At 39.2% G+C, this 19,026-nt stretch overlaps 1 long non-coding RNA gene across 1 annotated transcript; it reads left to right on the top strand.

The window, feature by feature from the left end:
• Positions 1-10,070: 10,070 nt before the first annotated feature.
• LOC134789546 (uncharacterized) lies at positions 10,071-11,848 on the top strand. The gene is made up of 3 exons (XR_010144090.1): positions 10,071-10,296; positions 11,392-11,506; positions 11,759-11,848. It is a non-coding gene; the product is annotated as an uncharacterized LOC134789546 (long non-coding RNA).
• The last annotated feature ends 7,178 nt before the right edge of the window (positions 11,849-19,026 follow it).

Genomic DNA, 19,026 nt, shown 5'->3' with positions numbered 1-19,026 from the left:
TATCAAAATCGCTGCAGACTTTTCTTGCTCTTAACGTTATTGAAAATATTTTGACACAGTTTCATGTATAAATATCAGACTAGAGCTATGCCCGTTCGTTTGATTTTGTTCGAATTTTTTATTATAACTGAGAATACGCGCAAGGCATTCGGCAATGGATCGTCGAATATCGCTTGCGATTTAAGGTCTGTGGAGCAATTGAATTATTGGCGAGTCAAATGTATTCCAAATGTTGAACGTCATAATAAAATCCAGATCGAATTCATATCCTATAATTAAAATTAGGATACGCCTGTTAGTCACTATTTTCTTGTGAGTTGTTTATGTCTGAAATTAATCACTTGCAAAAAAGCTCGCAAAATATGTAAAGTCTAAGAAAAATCGTGGCCCTAGTTTTAACCTCCTGAAAACCGGGTTTCAGAATTTGCCAGCTTCAATTTAACTTTGTCAAGTTAACAAATAGTCAAAAGTTTATTAGAACCTATGTACTATATAAGGTAAACGTACTAGTGCTCGACATGCTAATGCCCAATAGATGACACCCTGCTGTCACCTCTATTGAAAATGACTTATGAATGAATGAATGAAAACATTTATTTTCAGGCAACTATTGGCCCATAGATAAATACCTTAAAACTAGCATACATATTATTACAAAATATATCTTAAAACTAAAAACACAATTATGGCTGCGATGCAGTTCGCAACCCCGCAGTGTCAGGGAGCCGGCCGCGGAACCGCCGGAACTTGACACTCTTCGGCCAAAACTCCTCCTTGGTGAAGGTCGCTAGATGTTCAGTCGGAACGCTGTAGGCGCCCCTTTCTAAGCACCCATCATATTGACTACATTTTGAGTCGTTTCTTGTTATCATCAGCGAAATTTTTGCCAGAATTTGCCGAATCTTGTCGCCGTAGGCCCGGGCCTACGGGCCTATTCCGTCTCCGAGTCCACGTCCGTGTCCGAACCGGATCCGGGTACGAGTCCGGGTCTGGGTCCGAGTCCGGGTCCCAGTTCAAGTCAAAATCGAAATTCGAAATCACCAAACGTGTACTATGCGGTCTATACGTCCTTGAAGAGCTCTGTTCTGATCATCATCAGCAGTTCCACTTCTTCAAATGCGACAATTTTTAATGTATTATGCTTGATTTTATGATGAAAATACAGAAAATTCTATACGTATGCCTTTAAGATTTGAGGAGTTCCCTCGATTCCTCATTGATCCCATGTTCAGAACTTGAGCTTGACATAAATATGGCTTAAAAACCTAACTTGCTTAACAAACATAACGAAGAGGAGAAATCGCCAAACGCGAGCTATGCGTCGTTAAAGAGTTTCGTTCTGGTCATCATCAGCAGTTCCACTTCCTCAAATGTCACTTTTTTTAATGTATATGCTTGATTTGTTGATAAAAACACAACAATCACTATATGTCGTATGCCTTTAAGATTTGAGGAGTTCCCTCGATTCCTTATGGATCCCATCATCAGAACTCGAGCTTGACAAAAATGTGTCTTAAAAACTTAACTTTCTTAACAGACATAACGAAGAGGGCAAATCGCCAAAAGTGAACTATGCGTCGTTGAAGAGTTCCGTTCTGATCATCATCATCAGTTCCACTTCATGAAATGTCACGTTTTTGAATGTATTTGCTATATGCTTGATTTGTTGATAAAAACACAAAAATCACTATGCATGCCTTTAACATTTGAGGAGTTCCCTCGGTTCCTCATGGATCCCATCATCAGAACTGTATGCATATACATACAATAAAAAAAAAGAATTTTCAAAATCGGTCCAGTAATGACGGAGATATGGAGTAACAAACATAAAAATTTAAAAAATCATACAACCGAATGAATAACCTCCTTCTTTGAGATTTGGAAGTCGGTTAAAAATTGTACAGCGTCGCGCCCAAAGAGCACATATAATCTAATCACTATGTGTCACACCTAATTATATATATAGGCATGCTAGAACTGTGCACGTAGTGCCAACAAGCACACCGAAAGAAAATGAGACAAACAACGAGTGTAACAAAGATGAAATGCGCAAATTAATCATCATAAACAGATTAATTAATTATAAGTAGGTATTTTAAGTGCTCCCTGTATACTATCACAGTTTTATACAAGATTCGAAACTATTTAAGTGTAGATATGCGAATAAAACTTTGTGACACACCAGGCCGCGTAGCCAAGATGCCAATCGCTTACGCTCCGTAGCGATCGAAACGCAACTGTCACTGTCGCACTAATATGGAAGAGTGATAGAGAGACATAAAGCTTTTCGTTGTCGAAGCGATAGCGATTGTAACCTTGGCTAGGCCGGCTGTATTGTCAAAACTGAACTACGCCGATACGGTAATTGGAAACTGCTTGTTATCTCGTACAAAAACTCAGTTACAGAGTAAGGCTTCAGAATGCCTGTGCCAGATTCTGTTTTCCGATTCCACCAAGAACACATGTAACGCCGTTTTTAAATATGTAGTGGCAAATATGCTTAAGATGGAGGCCCGTAGAAAATTACATTTTGCTTTACTCTTGTTCGGGATTATGCTGACCAAACAACCAACTTACCTCTACGAAAGACTAACGTTCTCCCGTTAACACATAAGGCAAGCCCCCGGCCTCATCTGTCCAAGGCACAGGTCGGCTAGTTTCCGTGGCAGTTTTCGGTACGCAGCCACGCGATGCTGGAACAATCTCCCACCACCAATAAGAAATGTCAGCTCACTATACGTGTTCAAATCCAAACTGAAACAAAGGAACAAACGATCCCCACCTAGCCGACCTATACCGACTACTGTGCTTTAGAGTCTATTTATTTATGTATTACGTAAGTATTTATTAATAAACATGTCTCGGTTTTCTTATATTGTAAATAAATTACCGTGTCAACAGCACATTCTGTTGTATTTTGCTTCGGTTTTGCTTTTATTACAAGCTTTTATTTAGTTTCACCTGTCCGCTGTCTATCTGTCTGTCTGCCTGTCGGTCTGTAATCATATCTTACAAGTTAAATTTGATCCACTTCCCGGTTTCCGATTGAGCTGAAATTTTGCATGCATGTATAAATCGGATGACAATGCAATATTGTGGTACCATCGAGCTGATCTGATGATGGAGACAGGAGGTGGCCATATGAACTCTGTGATGAAACAACGCAAACGTACAGTCAGCGATAAAAGCTTGTACAAAAAATGAAATTTTTGCCAAAAACTTATGTTCTGTGTTGTTTTGTGTTTGTTTTACGTGTATTGACCCACCCATTACCCATACCCATTGGGGTACACTGAAAATCAGCGTCGTAATACTACTCATATGCTGCGCCACATGCTGAGTGTTAGGTATCCTTTTTTGGAATCACTCGCAACACTGTAACTTCAAATTTACCTAGATTTAAGCCTATTTTAATGTTGTTGTGTATGTGTGTTTCGAATAAAAGCATCATTCATTCATTCATTCACTATGTATGAGTGTAAGCATTAGGTAGGTACATATATATAGTTATATAATTGGTAAGCGCTAGGCTAGGAGGATGATGATAGGGATATTGGTCTGCCATCGTATGGCCTGAATCGGAAACATAAACATGTAGGTACCTGTCATCTACCGTTCTCGTACGTTTTCTGTGCATATAGTACCTAGGTTCTGCTATCTTATGGGCTACATCGGAAGCATAAACTTCACATTTACGCCTCGTGCCAAAATTCTGACGGCTCCTGTGCTGCCCCCTATAGTTCATGCACGCTCCCTATATGGATGAAGTATGAGTCTGGGGAGAAGAGGGCACCAAGCCGGGCAAATCGAACTTGTCTTCTTCTTATAAAAAATGGCTTCCATCAAATTTATGATGATTTCGCAAATGTCAAAAGTGTGCTCGTAGACCAGGGGTCACCAATTAGTTTCTTCAGGGGTCCGGTTTTTTTTATTCTTATGTATAAGTAGGTATATTTAAATTTACAACTTACTTACTATATTTATATTCTCGCCAAACTGCTACGTTTGATGGCGAGATGCGCTCAGTTTTTATACACTTAACCTTTTAAAATATAATGACCACCCGTCTCTACGAGTACATAACACGCTAGTGTGTGTTCATAGTGTTGGTGTACCTATTGCCTTCGAGCTCATACATATGCTACAACAGTGCCAATGGTTCTTATCTTAACATATTTTATTTTGCTACTCTTTGATCTACATATATTTGGAAAACTGTTGACCATTAAAAACGTCAGGTACCTACTGTTTACTAGTACCTACTATACTAATAGAGTTGTACAAAAAATGTAGGTCGCTACAACTCTAATATCCCCAAAGAATAGCACTTTTATCCCTATGGGGATTCGATAATTTAGGTCTCGGATAAACTATATCAGCATTCGAATAATTGAAGTTTCGGATATTCGAGGTTTGGATAATGTAATCTAGGTAGGTAGGTAATTCCCCCAAGGCTCGGACTGGTGGATGACCACAGAGAGGTCAAAAAAAGCGGCCAAGTGCGAGTCAGACTCGCCCATGAAGGGATCGGTAGCAGTAGTAAGTAACATAATAAAATTGCGATTTACGATTTATGACGTATTCAAAAAAAAACTACTTACTCGTTCTTAGATCTCGTTCAAACCAATTTTCGGTGGAAGTTTGCATGGTACATCATACCTATATTTTTTTTAGTTCTATCATTCTCTTATTTTAGAAGTTACAGGGGGGGGACACACATTTTACCACTTCGGAAGTGTCTCTCGCGCAAACTATTCAGTTTAGAAAAAAATGATATTAGAAACCTCAATATCCTTTTTGAAGACCTGTCCACCCCACACCACACCCCACACGTACGGGTTTGATAAAAAAAAATTTTGAGTTTCAGTTCTAAGTATGGGGAACCCCCAAAATTTATTGTTTTTTTCTATTTTTGTATGAAAATCTTAATGCGGTTCACAGAATACATCTACTTACCAAGTTTCAACAGTATAGTTCTTATAGTTTCGGAAAAAAGTGGCTGTGACATACGGACGGACGAATAGACAGACAGACAGACAGGCAGACAGACAGACAGACAGACAGACAGACAGACATGACGAATCCAGAAGGGTTCCGTTTTTTGCCATTTGGCTACGGAACCCTAAAAAGGCTAGTGCATCAAAATGTTCCATCACTAATAATTAATCCAGTTATTCAGCAAAACATACCATTCGAACCCTAAAAACACCAACAAAAAGCTATCGCAAAAAACTGAAGAGCTTGCAAACTTTGCACTATCCTTGTACGCGTCCACACTATTAACTATTCTTGAACCTTATTACCAAGTCATAAGCTCTACTTTTGGTATATATATTTTTTGGTATTTAATTATTTAATATACATTGGTCATTTAAGAATGCTGTTGTTGGTACTTGTATGACATAAGCGGGTCTGTATAAAAGATAGGTCGGCGGAGACCCGGCACAGTCTGCATCATGGCTCGACTAGTGCTAGCTACTTGTGTCCTAGGGCTCCTCGTCTGCGTCCACGCCTACCCAGGTAAACTTACAAAATTTACTAAACATCTGTTCATTTAATTGTCTATCTTCTATTCCATGGCATCGTAAAATCCCAACATATAAAGGTAAATTTGATGTACTTACCTATGAATATGAAGTTTAGAAAAGCTTTCCCGGCCTTCTCCACTCATTGAGCACATTATGTTTATATTTCCTAACGTTTTGCATTTAGGTACATAGGAAGATAAGGATTGAAATGAGAAATGATGAGAATGAGTAAGCCTTACGTATAGCTATGTCTTATATCTTCTATTTACTTATTAACTTACTTAGGCCCACTTGCACCATTCCACTAACCCGGGGTTAACCGGTTAAACCTGGAGTTACCATGGTTACCAGTACAATTTGACACTGGGTTGACGGTTAAATGGCTTAACCCCGGGTTTATGGGATGGTGCAAGTGGGCCTTAGGGAAGTAGGTATAGGTACTATTAATATTTTTTAAGTTCATTGTGTTCAAGTATGCTTATAAAAGTGTCGGGAATATTACTTATCTATTCGCTATAATAGCCAGGAATTTCTAATTTCTATAACTACATGGTGTTTGTGCCAATTTCACTACTTTGTCCTATAAGCCTTTTTTAAAGTCGCCGTCTGATTATTTAACAATTTTTTTTGATTTGTTTATACAATTACACGTGCAGTTGTTTTATTTGTCCACTTCTTCAAACTCAATGTCAAGTGGCAGACCAATCTTGTCAATCAAATAATAAGCATCATGTATGCAAACAATATCTTAAGTACCTACTCGTATTACATAAGAAATAACAGGTAGAGATCAAGAAGTACCTACGATTTATTTTAATTCGACGCTACAGGCGGATTTATAATATTCAGGCCGCGTAGCCAAGATGCCAATCGCTTACGCTCCGTAGCGATCGAAACGCATCTGTCACTGTCACACTAATATGGAAGAGTGATAGAGAGACATAATGCTTTTCGTTGTCGAAGCGATAGCGATTGTAACCTTGGCTAGGCCGGCTGTTCCTTAATGGTGTTTCCTACCTACCCTATATACCTTACCTTACTTACTCAATGGCGCAGCGACCCAAAATGAGTCTTGGCCTCCGACACGAGTACACGCCAGTTGTCTCGATCCTGTGCCATCTCCCGCCAGTTATCCTACCTACTACTTACCTACCCTATATAGGTTGTCCATAATTCGATGGCATAATTTAAGCTGTAGGTCTAACTGGTATAAGTGCTACAACATAATATTTGTTGACAGGTGGTTACGGCGGGGGTAGCAACGGAGGCGGTGGTGGCGGCGGCGGTGGCGGTTTTGGCGGCGGATCAGGCGGCGGCAAGGGCGGCGGCGATGGTCTCGGAGGCGGCAATGGCGGCGGCGGTGGTCTCGGAGGCGGCCAGGGCGGCGGAGGCGGTGGCCACAGTGGATCCGGCGGGTTGGGGGGCGGAAACAGCGGCGGCGGACACGGAGGCGGTGGAAATGGGGGCAGCGGCGGCGGCTTCGGCGGTGCTAAGGCTAGCGCCAGTGCTAGTGCCGCCTCTAGCGCTGGAGGCGGTGGCGGACACAAGGGCGGATACGGGTATAGTTGAATTATCGAGAAGATGGAATTGCATTTGTAGTGGTTGTATGCTGATAGTACAAGAAAATAGAAAATTCAAATATAGAATGTCTGTAAACAAACAATACTACTACATATGCAATTCCACGCTCTCGATGATTCAACTATAAGTTCTAAAGCATCTTGAACTATAAATTAATCAGTTTTAGGGGTTTCGTACCTCAGAAAAAAATTAACCCTTAGATTTCACATTGTCTGATCCGAAATCGGTTGTAACATTGCCTATGGAGAAAAGCAACTGCAAAAACATGCCCAATGGCATCTATTCCTTTAATTTTGGCAGTATCTAACCCTTTTGAACAACAAATAATAATTACTTAAATGTAAAAAAAATATACAATATAAAAAGGCACTTCATTGTTCGCCAGACCTTAAAATAAGACAAAAATCTATGACTATGACCTCATCTTCGAAGCGAAGCTCGGAGCACAGAATAACTAATAGTACTACACTCGGAGCCTAGAGCTCTATTGATTGCACTCCGTAGGTATAATAGATGGCGTATTGTAATGTACCAAAAAACCCACGGCGCGTAGCCAACGTGCCTATCGTTAACGCTTCGTAGCGTATCGTAATCATCTCTATCACTCTTCCCCACTAGTGCGACAGTGACAGTTGCGTTTCGTTCGCTACGGAGCGTTAACGATTGCACGATGGCTACGCACCCAGGAGTGCTCTGGCTTCTAACGTCTCTTGTTTTTTGCACGTCGTTCGCACGAGTTTTTTTTTGTATTTTGGATAAAATCATAAAATATTATATTTACATAGGTACTCATATGTTAAATCCTTATTGGTTATATCCTCTAAGGTTAAATCAATATACCTACCTACAATTCAATACAAACTTTACGCTTATCTAAGTATTTTTTGTGCCAGTTTTATTTTTATTAATAAAAACATTTTTATTTTGTTACAGCCGTTAAGACAACAGCTTCAAGGCAGAGATTCAAGAACCCCCAAAGTGATACTTTAGAATATATTTGGCCATAATTTTGTAGATACCTATGTATAAAATATACGGTATGTTTCTGTAATTAACTATTGTATTCCTCTCCCGTGTAAAACCACAAAAGAAAACCCTGTGTAGCTATTAAAATTTAAAATTATTGAAAATATTTTGACACAGTTTCATGTATATAATTATATCAAATCAGAGCTATGCCCCTCCGTAATATAAACATCGCGAAATTTTATATTAGAAGTTACATAACCAGCTAGACTCAGTGGTTCCTATTTCCTAACCTGGGGGTAGGTAATTACCCCCGTGGGGGTAAAACTGGTATTTTACGGGGGTAATAAGCTAACCTAATATAACAATACAATACAATACAACAAACTTACACGTTTTATTTTTTATTACCATTGGGAGGAGGGGTAAAATCAGGTTCCCTAGTTAGTCATATTAGGGGTGACCGGACTGAAAAGGTTAGGAACCACTGAGCTAGAGTCTGTGCGAAAAGCGAAGAGTCGTAGAATGTATTGGATCCCATACATTTCACGACTTCTCTTTCCGCACAGACTCTAGTCTTGAGGCCAATTCGAACGCACACTTTGACGTCAAAATTATGTCATTTCATTTAGGTAAACTTGTCCGTTCCGTACATGTGAGGTACTATCGGATGATGTGTTGTCCTTCGACACCCTTTTGAAGGGGTGCGAGTGGCCTCTTCCGCCTTCCGGCTGCGGAGGCTGTATCTGGTCGCGCCCCACCTTGTGGGGCGGTCGATCGCACGTCTTTTTGGGGACGGCTGTGTGTCCAGTGTGGGCCAGCTTTTTCGCCGCCGGCCGTTATCCAACCCCGCGACCCCTAGCCTGGTGATACCGTGTGAGCGGGGCCAGGTTTCGGGGCCACAGAGAAGGCGACCGACAGCTTAGGCTGGCGTGTACGTCGTGCCTATGTAGGCGGCATCCGGTGTGGTGTGTGCGTGTCTTCTTCTTCGTCTTGGTACTATCGGCCAAAGCCAGAGTCGACCACCTTAAAGGCGCATTTTGTTTGAAGCGAGAACATCTGCCCGAGGCTCGTCAGCTTTTGTCCACCAATGAAATTTGGGGGCGGACCACTAGAATTTCTTTTGAAGTTTTTTGTAATTTTCTGTCAGAATGTAAACAGTGGACCAATAAGAATAACAGCAAACACAATAAATATATTATAACAATAAATATATTAATGCGTAAGTATTACTAATCTAAATAGATTACTAAATATATTATGATTGATTTAAATTGAATAAAATGAGAGTGTCTAATCTTGCAAACGTATTAAAAGTTTTTTTGTAAATGTTTAAATATGAAAATAATTAATACCTACATGTACATGTAGGTATTGGCGCGAGTGAGAACAAATAACTACTGCGTCTCAAACATCAGAAAAATAATGCCCTTTTCGAAATTCGGGGAACTTTTTTCCAGTCCTAGGGGACCAGCAGGAAAAAAATACAAAATAAACTTGTGTATAAATAAATACACTTACATAATAGTTATTAGCGTATATGGAGGTCCAAAGGGAAGGCCTATGTTCAGCAGTGGACGTCTTATGACTGAGATGATGACGATGATGATTCGAGGCATATATGGACATTCCAGGAATTGGACATTCGAGGCATATGGACATTCCAGGAATTGGACATTCGAGTCACATGGACTAAGTAAGTCTTGATAGACGAACTAGTAGGTAATAAAAAACCGGACAAGTGCGAGTCGGACTCGCCCACCGAGGGCTCCGTACTTTTTAGTATTTGTTGTTATAAGTAACAACAGAAATACATAATGTGTGAAAATTTCACCTGGATAAGTATAAGATATAAGCTATCCTATGAGATATAAGCTTGGTGACAGACAGACGGACGGCGGACAACGGAGTCTTAGTAATAGGGTCCCGTTTTTACCCTTTGGATACGGAACCCTAAAAATGACAGTAAAATTATCTTGGGATGATAATATGTGTCACAAATCAAACTAAAGGTTGCCTTTTGTTGTGTTATATCATCGCTCAAATCGACATTGAGCTCGACCCTGCCATGGCTATAGTTTTAATACCATACGTCCGGCAAAATTAGGCCAAATAACAACATAAAAGAGAAAACAATTGACGAACAAGTGTAGTCGAAAAATGGCCAACGCGGGAACGTGTGTCGCTGCTGTGTTCCTAGTTATTATTGTCGCCGTTCAATGTAAGTCATGTATTTCATACCTATATGTATAATTGTATATATACTTAGGGCATACTGAAAATTCGTGGAACTGGCCACTTAGAAAAAATAAGTCGTCTCATATATCAGAATCCAGAAACTTTCAGTATGGCCCACGTACCTAATTGTGTTCCCTATAAGTATTTACATCATAGATCTAATTCTATTTTCTCCGACACCCAAAGGTTGTCTGGAAGAGATTGCTCTTAATCGATAAGACCGCCTGTTGTTACCTTTATTCTCTTTGTTTATGTTACTGTACAATTGATTGTAAACTACGAGTATGTGAGGTGTGCAATAAAGAGGTAGGTATATATTGTATTGTATTATTTGGTCCGGTTCGGTATTTTTCGTCAATCTCTACTTTTAATTATTGTACCGTAAAATGGGGTGACTAGGGTCAAAACTGAAATTCAAACCTCGATAACATTTTATTTTTACATATGAAAACTGAATGGTGTATATAATAAGTGTTCCGGACCTTTTTGTATTTTAGTCTTTATTTTATTTTTAGGGTAGTTCCATTTCATAACTAAATATATATAAAAGAGGTAAACCGATCGATAAAGAGGAAAACCCACCTCACCCCGTAGTACCTCGTATTTGGGGTGAGAGGGGTTTTCATACAAAGGTGATTTTGGAAGATTGTTGGATCGATTTTTTTTTATTATGCGTATTACTATAGCTCCATTTTAAATTGGAATACATTATTTTTGTAGCAGTAGCCTTAAAATCCCTTCTCACCCCCCTCTCAAACCTTCTCTTCCCATTCATAACCCACCTCTCCCCGCGAAACCTACTCACCCCGATTTACGGTACCCTATTATTTGCATATTTTTTTCTATCAAGGTGAATATTAGAGTGTTTGCATTATATATTTGAAATATGTCATTAGAGTTAGATCAAGATAAGTCTGCAACGAATTTGATAGCACACGCAGTGCAAGTGTTATTTATGCATCATAATTTCATAGGAGTTTGACGTTTAAAACAACACTTGCACTCACGTGTGCTATCAATATCGTTGCAGACTTACCTTGGTCTCACTCTAAGTCATCCAATTAATTATTGTATGCAGGTGCAAGGTTGCGGCGTAGCGAATATTTATTCGACAGGCTGGAAGATGCAAGCATTGCCGGGGACCACATTATAGCCTATGGACCCTATGGTGCTGACTGCAGTGATGATGACAGGTAGGTAACTTTTACCTATACCTTTAATGTGTTAACCTTTTTAGGGGTTCCGTAGTCAACTAGGAACCCTTAAAGTTTCGCCATGTCCATCTATCTGTCCGTCCGGGGATTTGCTCCGCGATATTTAGTGCTAGAAAGCAGTAATAGGTTTAGTTGTATATTTTGTTAAATAATAAGTAAATATGTAACTTTATTTGGCATGGATATATTATACATATAAATCATCTTATTATTTTAATAATTGTTATGCAGCAGTGAAAGCCTGGAGCTGGGCTACGTCATCATCAACAAGCGGGAAGCGCCGGTAGACCGGCGCGGGCGCAGCTCACCGGCTGAGATAGCAAGCTCTGTCACCAGCTCACAGCCGCTACCTAACACAAAATCTGTGGTGTTTGTGTAGCAGACTGAATTAAAGAGTGGAGTTGCCTACCAAATGAACAGGATATTTGTTGAGTTACCAGCAATTTGTACAACAAAGCGCGCAACACTTACATTACATACCTGTAGTCTACAGGCTGTAGATCACACTTGTTTTTGGCCCTACAAATAAGTTCCAGTTAGATTCACATATTTTGCGTAGGGCCAGATATCTTTGTAGGTAACTGTACAGAATAATTCTTTATAATTAAATTATAAAGTACATAAAATTTACTCGTAGAAAAGTATACACGTGAACATTTTCTTGCAATGTATGTGTCATTTCAAAGTGAAATACGGCGGCTGCCGCGCACGAGCCGCATGAAACTGCTCTATGGAGATAAATATTGTTAAATTAATTACAGGCTCCTTTTCCTCCGTTTTCCCAAAATAAACCTTAAGGTAGACTGAATCAATGGGTTTGGATCTTTTATACCTAATTCCTGATTTTTACTGCAGCTAACAAACGGTTGCAGACTGAAGCAGCCTGCTGTAGGTAATGAATATGTTAAAATGAAGTAAATTGAATAAAACAATTTTTTTATTAAATGTGCTTTATTTCATGCCCTTTCTAATTATTCTTACCCTAAACTTAACAACTAATTTAAAACTAATTGTGAAAGTGTATTAAATTCAAAATCTATTTAAATAAAACTGGTAAGTTACAATTCTTAACAACGCTTAGGTACTGTAATTATGATAATTAATTGAATCACTTGTGTCTTTCAACAAGACTTACGTTATATTGTAAATTACGTAAATTAAATAAATACATAACAAAAATAATCCTTAATTGAAACGTTAGTGTTAGCAGCCTCATCGACGTTAGTTGGGTTCCGGTTATTATCTGCAACAAATTTCGATTCACTAGAAATAAAATAAAAATACAAACTATAAAATACTTAACTACTTTGTAAATATTTCATTAAAATGTACCTGCACCGTAGGTAAATTTTAATGAAATAGTAGGTCTATATAGACTTGTATCTACTCTAGGTAAGTAGGTACTTCAGTAAGACATTCATATTAACTCACATTTATGGTCGGGTCTAACGCGAATTTTATTCAATTACCTTTATTTACCGACGTTTCGACACAGGTTTCACTGGTCGTGGTCGCGGCTGACTGAAGTCCCAGCAAAATGTCAAAACAGAGATTTGTGCAACTACCCGACGAAAATCAAGAAACACCCCAGGAATTTTAATAGGGAGGATGGATTCAACTTATCGCCAACTTGGGAACCAGTGATACAGAAGTTAAAGCCAAAGGATCTATCTTCAGACGTGTGCGTCGATATTGTGAGTGTTGCGTGTCGGACTATTCACAATAATTAACATTATGTGTAGTGGGTGGTTTGAAAATGTGATGTCTACCCCAAACTTTTCCATACACTTTTCGTCGGGTAGTTGCACAAATCTCTGTTTTGACATTTTGCTGGGACTTCCGTCAGCCGCAACCACGACCAGTGAAACCTGTGTCGAAACGTCGGTAAATAAAGGTAATTCGATAAAATTCGCGTTAGACCCGTCTATAAATGTGAGTTAATATGTGTTCAAAACGCGAAAGTTTTAAATATTATAAGAAATTAATGTTTTCACCGGATTACAATCGATTCTGGTTTCCACTGGGTAATACGGGCTACATCTACTTCTTTAACCAATTCCGGAAAGAAAATAAAAATTAAAAAATATTGTACCTATTTCTTCTTGTGAGCTAAGCAACTAATCTCACGATAATGGCATTAAATCTTAGCTTAAAATTATTATTGTAGTCGGTATGTTAAATATCACATTATTAGTAATAATTTATTAGACTATTATCTACTAAGACTGCATAAACGCAATTTGCGCGCTATGAACTATTTATTTATTTATTTAATCTTTATTGCACAAAAGAAAAACCTTATAGTACAAAAGGCGGACTTAATGCCATAAGGCATAACTATGTATGAACAGCGTTTATTTCGACGACGTCTGACGCTGTATTGCATTACTGTTGTTCTGACCAAGGCCTATGTAAGTTAAAATTACATGCTTACAATCTTATCCAATATGGCCCGAGCCGGACTGAGAACTAGCACTGGCTGAAGACTTCGAGAACGACTGCGATTGGCCGCCACCGCCGCCGTGACCCAAGCCGCCTTGCAAGCCATGCCCGCCGAGGCCGCCATATCCACCGCCGCCGCCGCCGCCACCGCCGAAACCGCCTGGGCGATAGGCATCGTGGAGCCCATGGTCATAGATGATACCTAAAGAAAAGAAGAGAAAAAAACCGGAATAAAATAAGTATTTATTATTAACATCAAAGGTTCATAGTCTTAATTGTTTGCCTAACAAGTGAGCAACGATTTTGGTACAAGGTCTGATTCAAAAATACATTCTGCCAAGGATTCCCCTATCTAGGTACAAATGTACAAACATACAAACATCACCGATAATCTCCTGCGACTCGCGATACATTGCGGCATTTGATCGATCAATTTAATTAATTGCTCCTACTTAGCCGGAAATTATTAAAAATCGCATGCCATTTGTTGCAACAACGTTTGTAGAAGCCTTAAACGTTTTAACTTTTCTTTTAGTTTCAATCAAATAGAGTTAGTACAAGAAAAGTCTGCAGCGCTTTTGATAGCCCACGCAGTGCAAGTGTTACTTATACGCCAAAATTTCATAGACGTTTGGCGTTTAAAATAACACTTGCACTGCGTGGGCTATCAAAATCTCTGCAGACTTTCTAGGTCTAACTCTACCACCAAATACAAAAATAAAAATGACGGATCAGTTTGAGTAGAACCCGTTATAGATTTCGCTATTTCTCGCGCCCTATTTTTCGTGTACCTAGGTACCCTGCCTCTACCTCCCCTCCCTGTACTCCTATAGTGTAAATAACATTATTTGCGGTATTTGACACATTATGACTGACGTATATAGAGATGTAACTAACGCAAATCGATTGTCACAGCAAGCGATTACGATTGGATGGCACGTAGACTGAGGTATCGAATTGTGACGTATAATGTATTTAATACACCGACCGAGTAGGTCGCACCCATTGTCAAAATTGAAACTAACTGGGGATCTATTTTAAAGTTTATTTATGTTATTTCTGTGTTAAATTTGTTGTCTGTTAAGTGACGATAAATATATCCATATTTACAGTTAATTATCCACCTTTTCCTTATTTTTATTAAAAGAAAAATGAAAAATTCATATCAATTTACTTAGACGACTACCGATTCATAACGGTGGTGTCCGGCCAACCCTAAAATAAAAAAAAAAAGACGTAGAACGTAAACGTTCGCAGTGCAGTTGTTTTCCTTTGTGATTTCGATGTGCAAAACATTTTACGTAGTATTGCTGTTGTGAGTGACAGACGTCAAATACCGTAAATAATGTTATTTACACTATAAGTAGCCCTTTCCTTTTACACCGCCAATTCGAAAATTAGGCACCGACAAATAGTGTAATCTGAACCGGGTTCTACTCAAACGCATCCTATATTTCAGATATTTTTTTTAATTGTTTATGGTAGAGACAAAATTTAAAAAGTTATAAAATGGTGGCAAATTGAGTTCTTTGTGAATTTTAATTTATTGAGTAGGTAAAAGTCGCCAGTAAAAGATAGTTTTACTTAGACTTAAGGCTCCGTCACACTAGCGCATTTTGCGGGCGGCGCGCTCACGTCCCGCCCGGAAAACGCGCCTGTGTGACGGAAGTGACGGAACCTTTAGATGATCGTTAGCGTGAAACCAAAAACCACTTCAAAAATGCTTTATCGGCAAATAAAAGTAGATTTCTGTATTATTACCACGCGCAGCCGCGGTTTCAAGTACCAAGTCACCAAATAATATTGTTTGCTGTACATTTTCATTATGTTTCCTCACTCTGATTGAAACCTACCTCCGCGGCAACAGGCATTTGCCTCCTCGGATTGTTTGCTATGGCCACTATACATGTACATACATACCTCATTAGAAAATGTATCTAAGGGTGTTCTTAAAACCTCAAAGTACTTATATTTGTTCGAGCCGCTAAACTAAACTGAAAATATTTCTCTTACCTGGTGCTGCTACGACACTGGCCACCAACGCCAGACAGAAGATGAGCACTAATCTCGCCATTTTACCCGTTTCACACAGGACTTGGATGCACACTGTACAGACCCAACGCGACACTCGTTTTATATGCTCGAAACTGTCAACTAATCGTGCTTGTTTACGCGAAATTGCTGAAAATACAAGTCATTCCTTTTTTGCGAATCCGTTGGGGATCGGTGTGAAGCAGATTCATTTATTTTGGAGATACTGCACTGATCATATAGATTATAGATACACAAGACATAGTTTGTGTGACTAGAGTAGAGTAGATCGCGTAATACATTGGTTTTGGATTGGAACATCTAGATTTATATCATCTAGCGTTCAATAGTTATCCGTCTACTCCTTAGAGTGTGGGTCCAAGTCTCTCACAAGCTTGCCTAATTTTTAGACAGTTGAGGTGAAGAGCACTTTTTCTATACTTAAAAAATAGCTCAAGAAGAAAATGAATTCCAACTAAACTACCTATACTTGACAACCTATATTTGACAGACCACAACTAGTGCAATGTGCCTGGCTACTGGGCTACTAGTAGGTATAACATATTAATCTATGAACCTATCTACAACCAATTTCCTGCAAAACACGCTAAAGGAATGGGGTCGACGGACAAGAGACGTGCCGTCATTTTACATATTGATATACAACTTTACGGAACGTACAATAAGTACCTAATACCTATTACGAGCGAAATGCACGATACCTAACTAGTAAATTACATAATTTAGGGATTATTCGTCGACCGCCATATTGGTAACATCGCCTCGTGATTCATTTCTTTGTTTTTGTTTAAAGTGTAATATTGATAGCGTATTATGCAGTAAATTAATGTGGAAGTGTGCAAATAATGAAAAATTAATCATGAAACGCGTTTAACCACCATTCTGGCGTCATCGTCGGGTAGCCCACGTGGCGTGGGTCCTTGTAAAGTCCAGCTATCACCTAACAAGAGCTCATAACCCAACTACCGAACAACGTCGTGCTCTACGAGCATTTGGTATTTCTAAAGTGTATTTATTACAAATAATATTAATTCGATCCCACGTGGGATCCACTTTGACGTTGGCGAAATCATCGACAGTATCGATGGAGCCATATTACACAAAGACATAACTATTTATTAATCTGTGACAAAGATTGATTGACATAATTTAGATAGGTATCATTCTGATGTCAGTGTAGGTACGTTCGAATTGACCTGTTACTCACAAATTACACCTTAAACATTTACAGCTTACCTATATATGTGTGTCAAATAACATCAAAACATATTAACACGTACAGCCCTATCCGAACCTAAAATACCTGTAGGTATAGTTGGTCAAGCAGATCTTGTCAGTAGAAAAGGCGGCAAATTTGAAAAACGTAGGCGCGAATGGATATCGTCTCATATAAAATTTGAATTTCGCGCCTTTTTCTACTGACAAGATTTGCTTGACCAACTATACCTATGAAATATTTTTATTGGCTGAATTTCCAATGTTTCCAGATGTATGCGCAATCCCAGTAGGTGCAGATTTGAGTCCATGTGAAAATGCAGCCTGTGTTCATCAAAATTAACTACCTACAGTACCTACTAATACATATAATATACTGATACACCCCAGACCACCCCACCGAGTAATCTATATCAGGAATCAGTTGACGACGCGACGTCAAACATATGTTTAAATCTTTTGCCTTAATACAAAGGAGTAAGGTGCAAAAGTTTAAACATATCTTTGACGTCGACTGGCCAAATTGGACGAATGTTTATAGCTATATAATTTACAACTCTTCTACAGTCAATAACTCTTTGCCAATTTGTAAAAAAATTGTCTCCTACATCCAAAGGTCGCTCTAAATGAGACACGCTTCGCCCCACAATAGAGCGGTGCCACGGTGCTTCAATGCGTTCGTTTCGGTACCATTACAAACAGGAAAATAGGATGGGAAAACATTCAGTGCTGCTGGGATGGCCCCATGCACGTGTTGTGAACAGTCAAGGCCTGGCAAAAAACATGGTCAGTACTGAACTCTAATACTTGGAGCAGACGCGTTGAGATATTCTCCATCACACCCGCTTGGAAAGATTTTCTTTCTTTGAAAACAGTGATGCAATCGCTCTTTATTCACATGCGAAGTAAGTTGAGTTGTTCCTTCAAATAGTTTTTAGCGTTAAAATAATTTGAATTCGTTATGTAATAAGTAGGTATGTTACAGCTTGTATTTTCTCTACTCTACCTACCTCTTGCCCCCCCACCTCGTGTTGTGTCTTGAAACCCTTGCAACGATCCACAATCAAGATTTAACTTTTTGAACTACTCGCTACGCTCGTGATTGCCGAGGTCTTAAGAGCCACAGGTAAACGACAACTTTGTTTTTTTTTATCTAATCTTACCAATAGACTTCAATAGAGGCCTAATGATTCCGAAGGTCACGGGTTCAAACCACGGTTCGTACTAATGACTATTTCAGAACTTATGTATGATCATATCATTTGATATTGACTAGTCGCTTTTCGGTGAACGAAAACATCGTGAGGAAACCGGACTAATCTGAGTTTGAAGGTCAGATGGCAGTCGCTTTCGTAAAAAGTAGTGCGTACACCAATTCTTGGGATTAGTTGCCCAGCGGACCCCAGGCTCCCATGAGCTGTGGCGAACCGCCGGGACATGGGTCCGCATGGGCGAGCAAGATGATGAGACCAACAGAATTCAAGGAGTGATAGTAATTTTTGAGGGGGTAAGTATTAAATATTTTAAGGGCGAATTTTAACTTTTTCGCCGCCACGTCAATGAAATAAAGTGTCAACGTATCAAAAATTGCACGTAAACAAACCTGTCCAAAACCACGACATCATATGAAGTCGTGGCGTGTGGGGCACGAAATGTACCTACTTTATATCAAGTAAATGGCGGTGAAAAGGTTAAGGAGTTCTCAAGGGAAAGGTTCAGGTCATTGAGTTTCGATTGATCTCAGCAACATTTACAGTTGGCTGTGCTTGAAGTAAAAAAAAACAACAAAA

The sequence above is a fragment of the Cydia splendana genome, chromosome 4, assembly GCF_910591565.1.
Source record: "Cydia splendana chromosome 4, ilCydSple1.2, whole genome shotgun sequence".
In the NCBI taxonomy this organism is placed as follows: domain Eukaryota; kingdom Metazoa; phylum Arthropoda; class Insecta; order Lepidoptera; family Tortricidae; genus Cydia; species Cydia splendana.
This window is presented reverse-complemented; position numbering and strand designations above follow the sequence as displayed.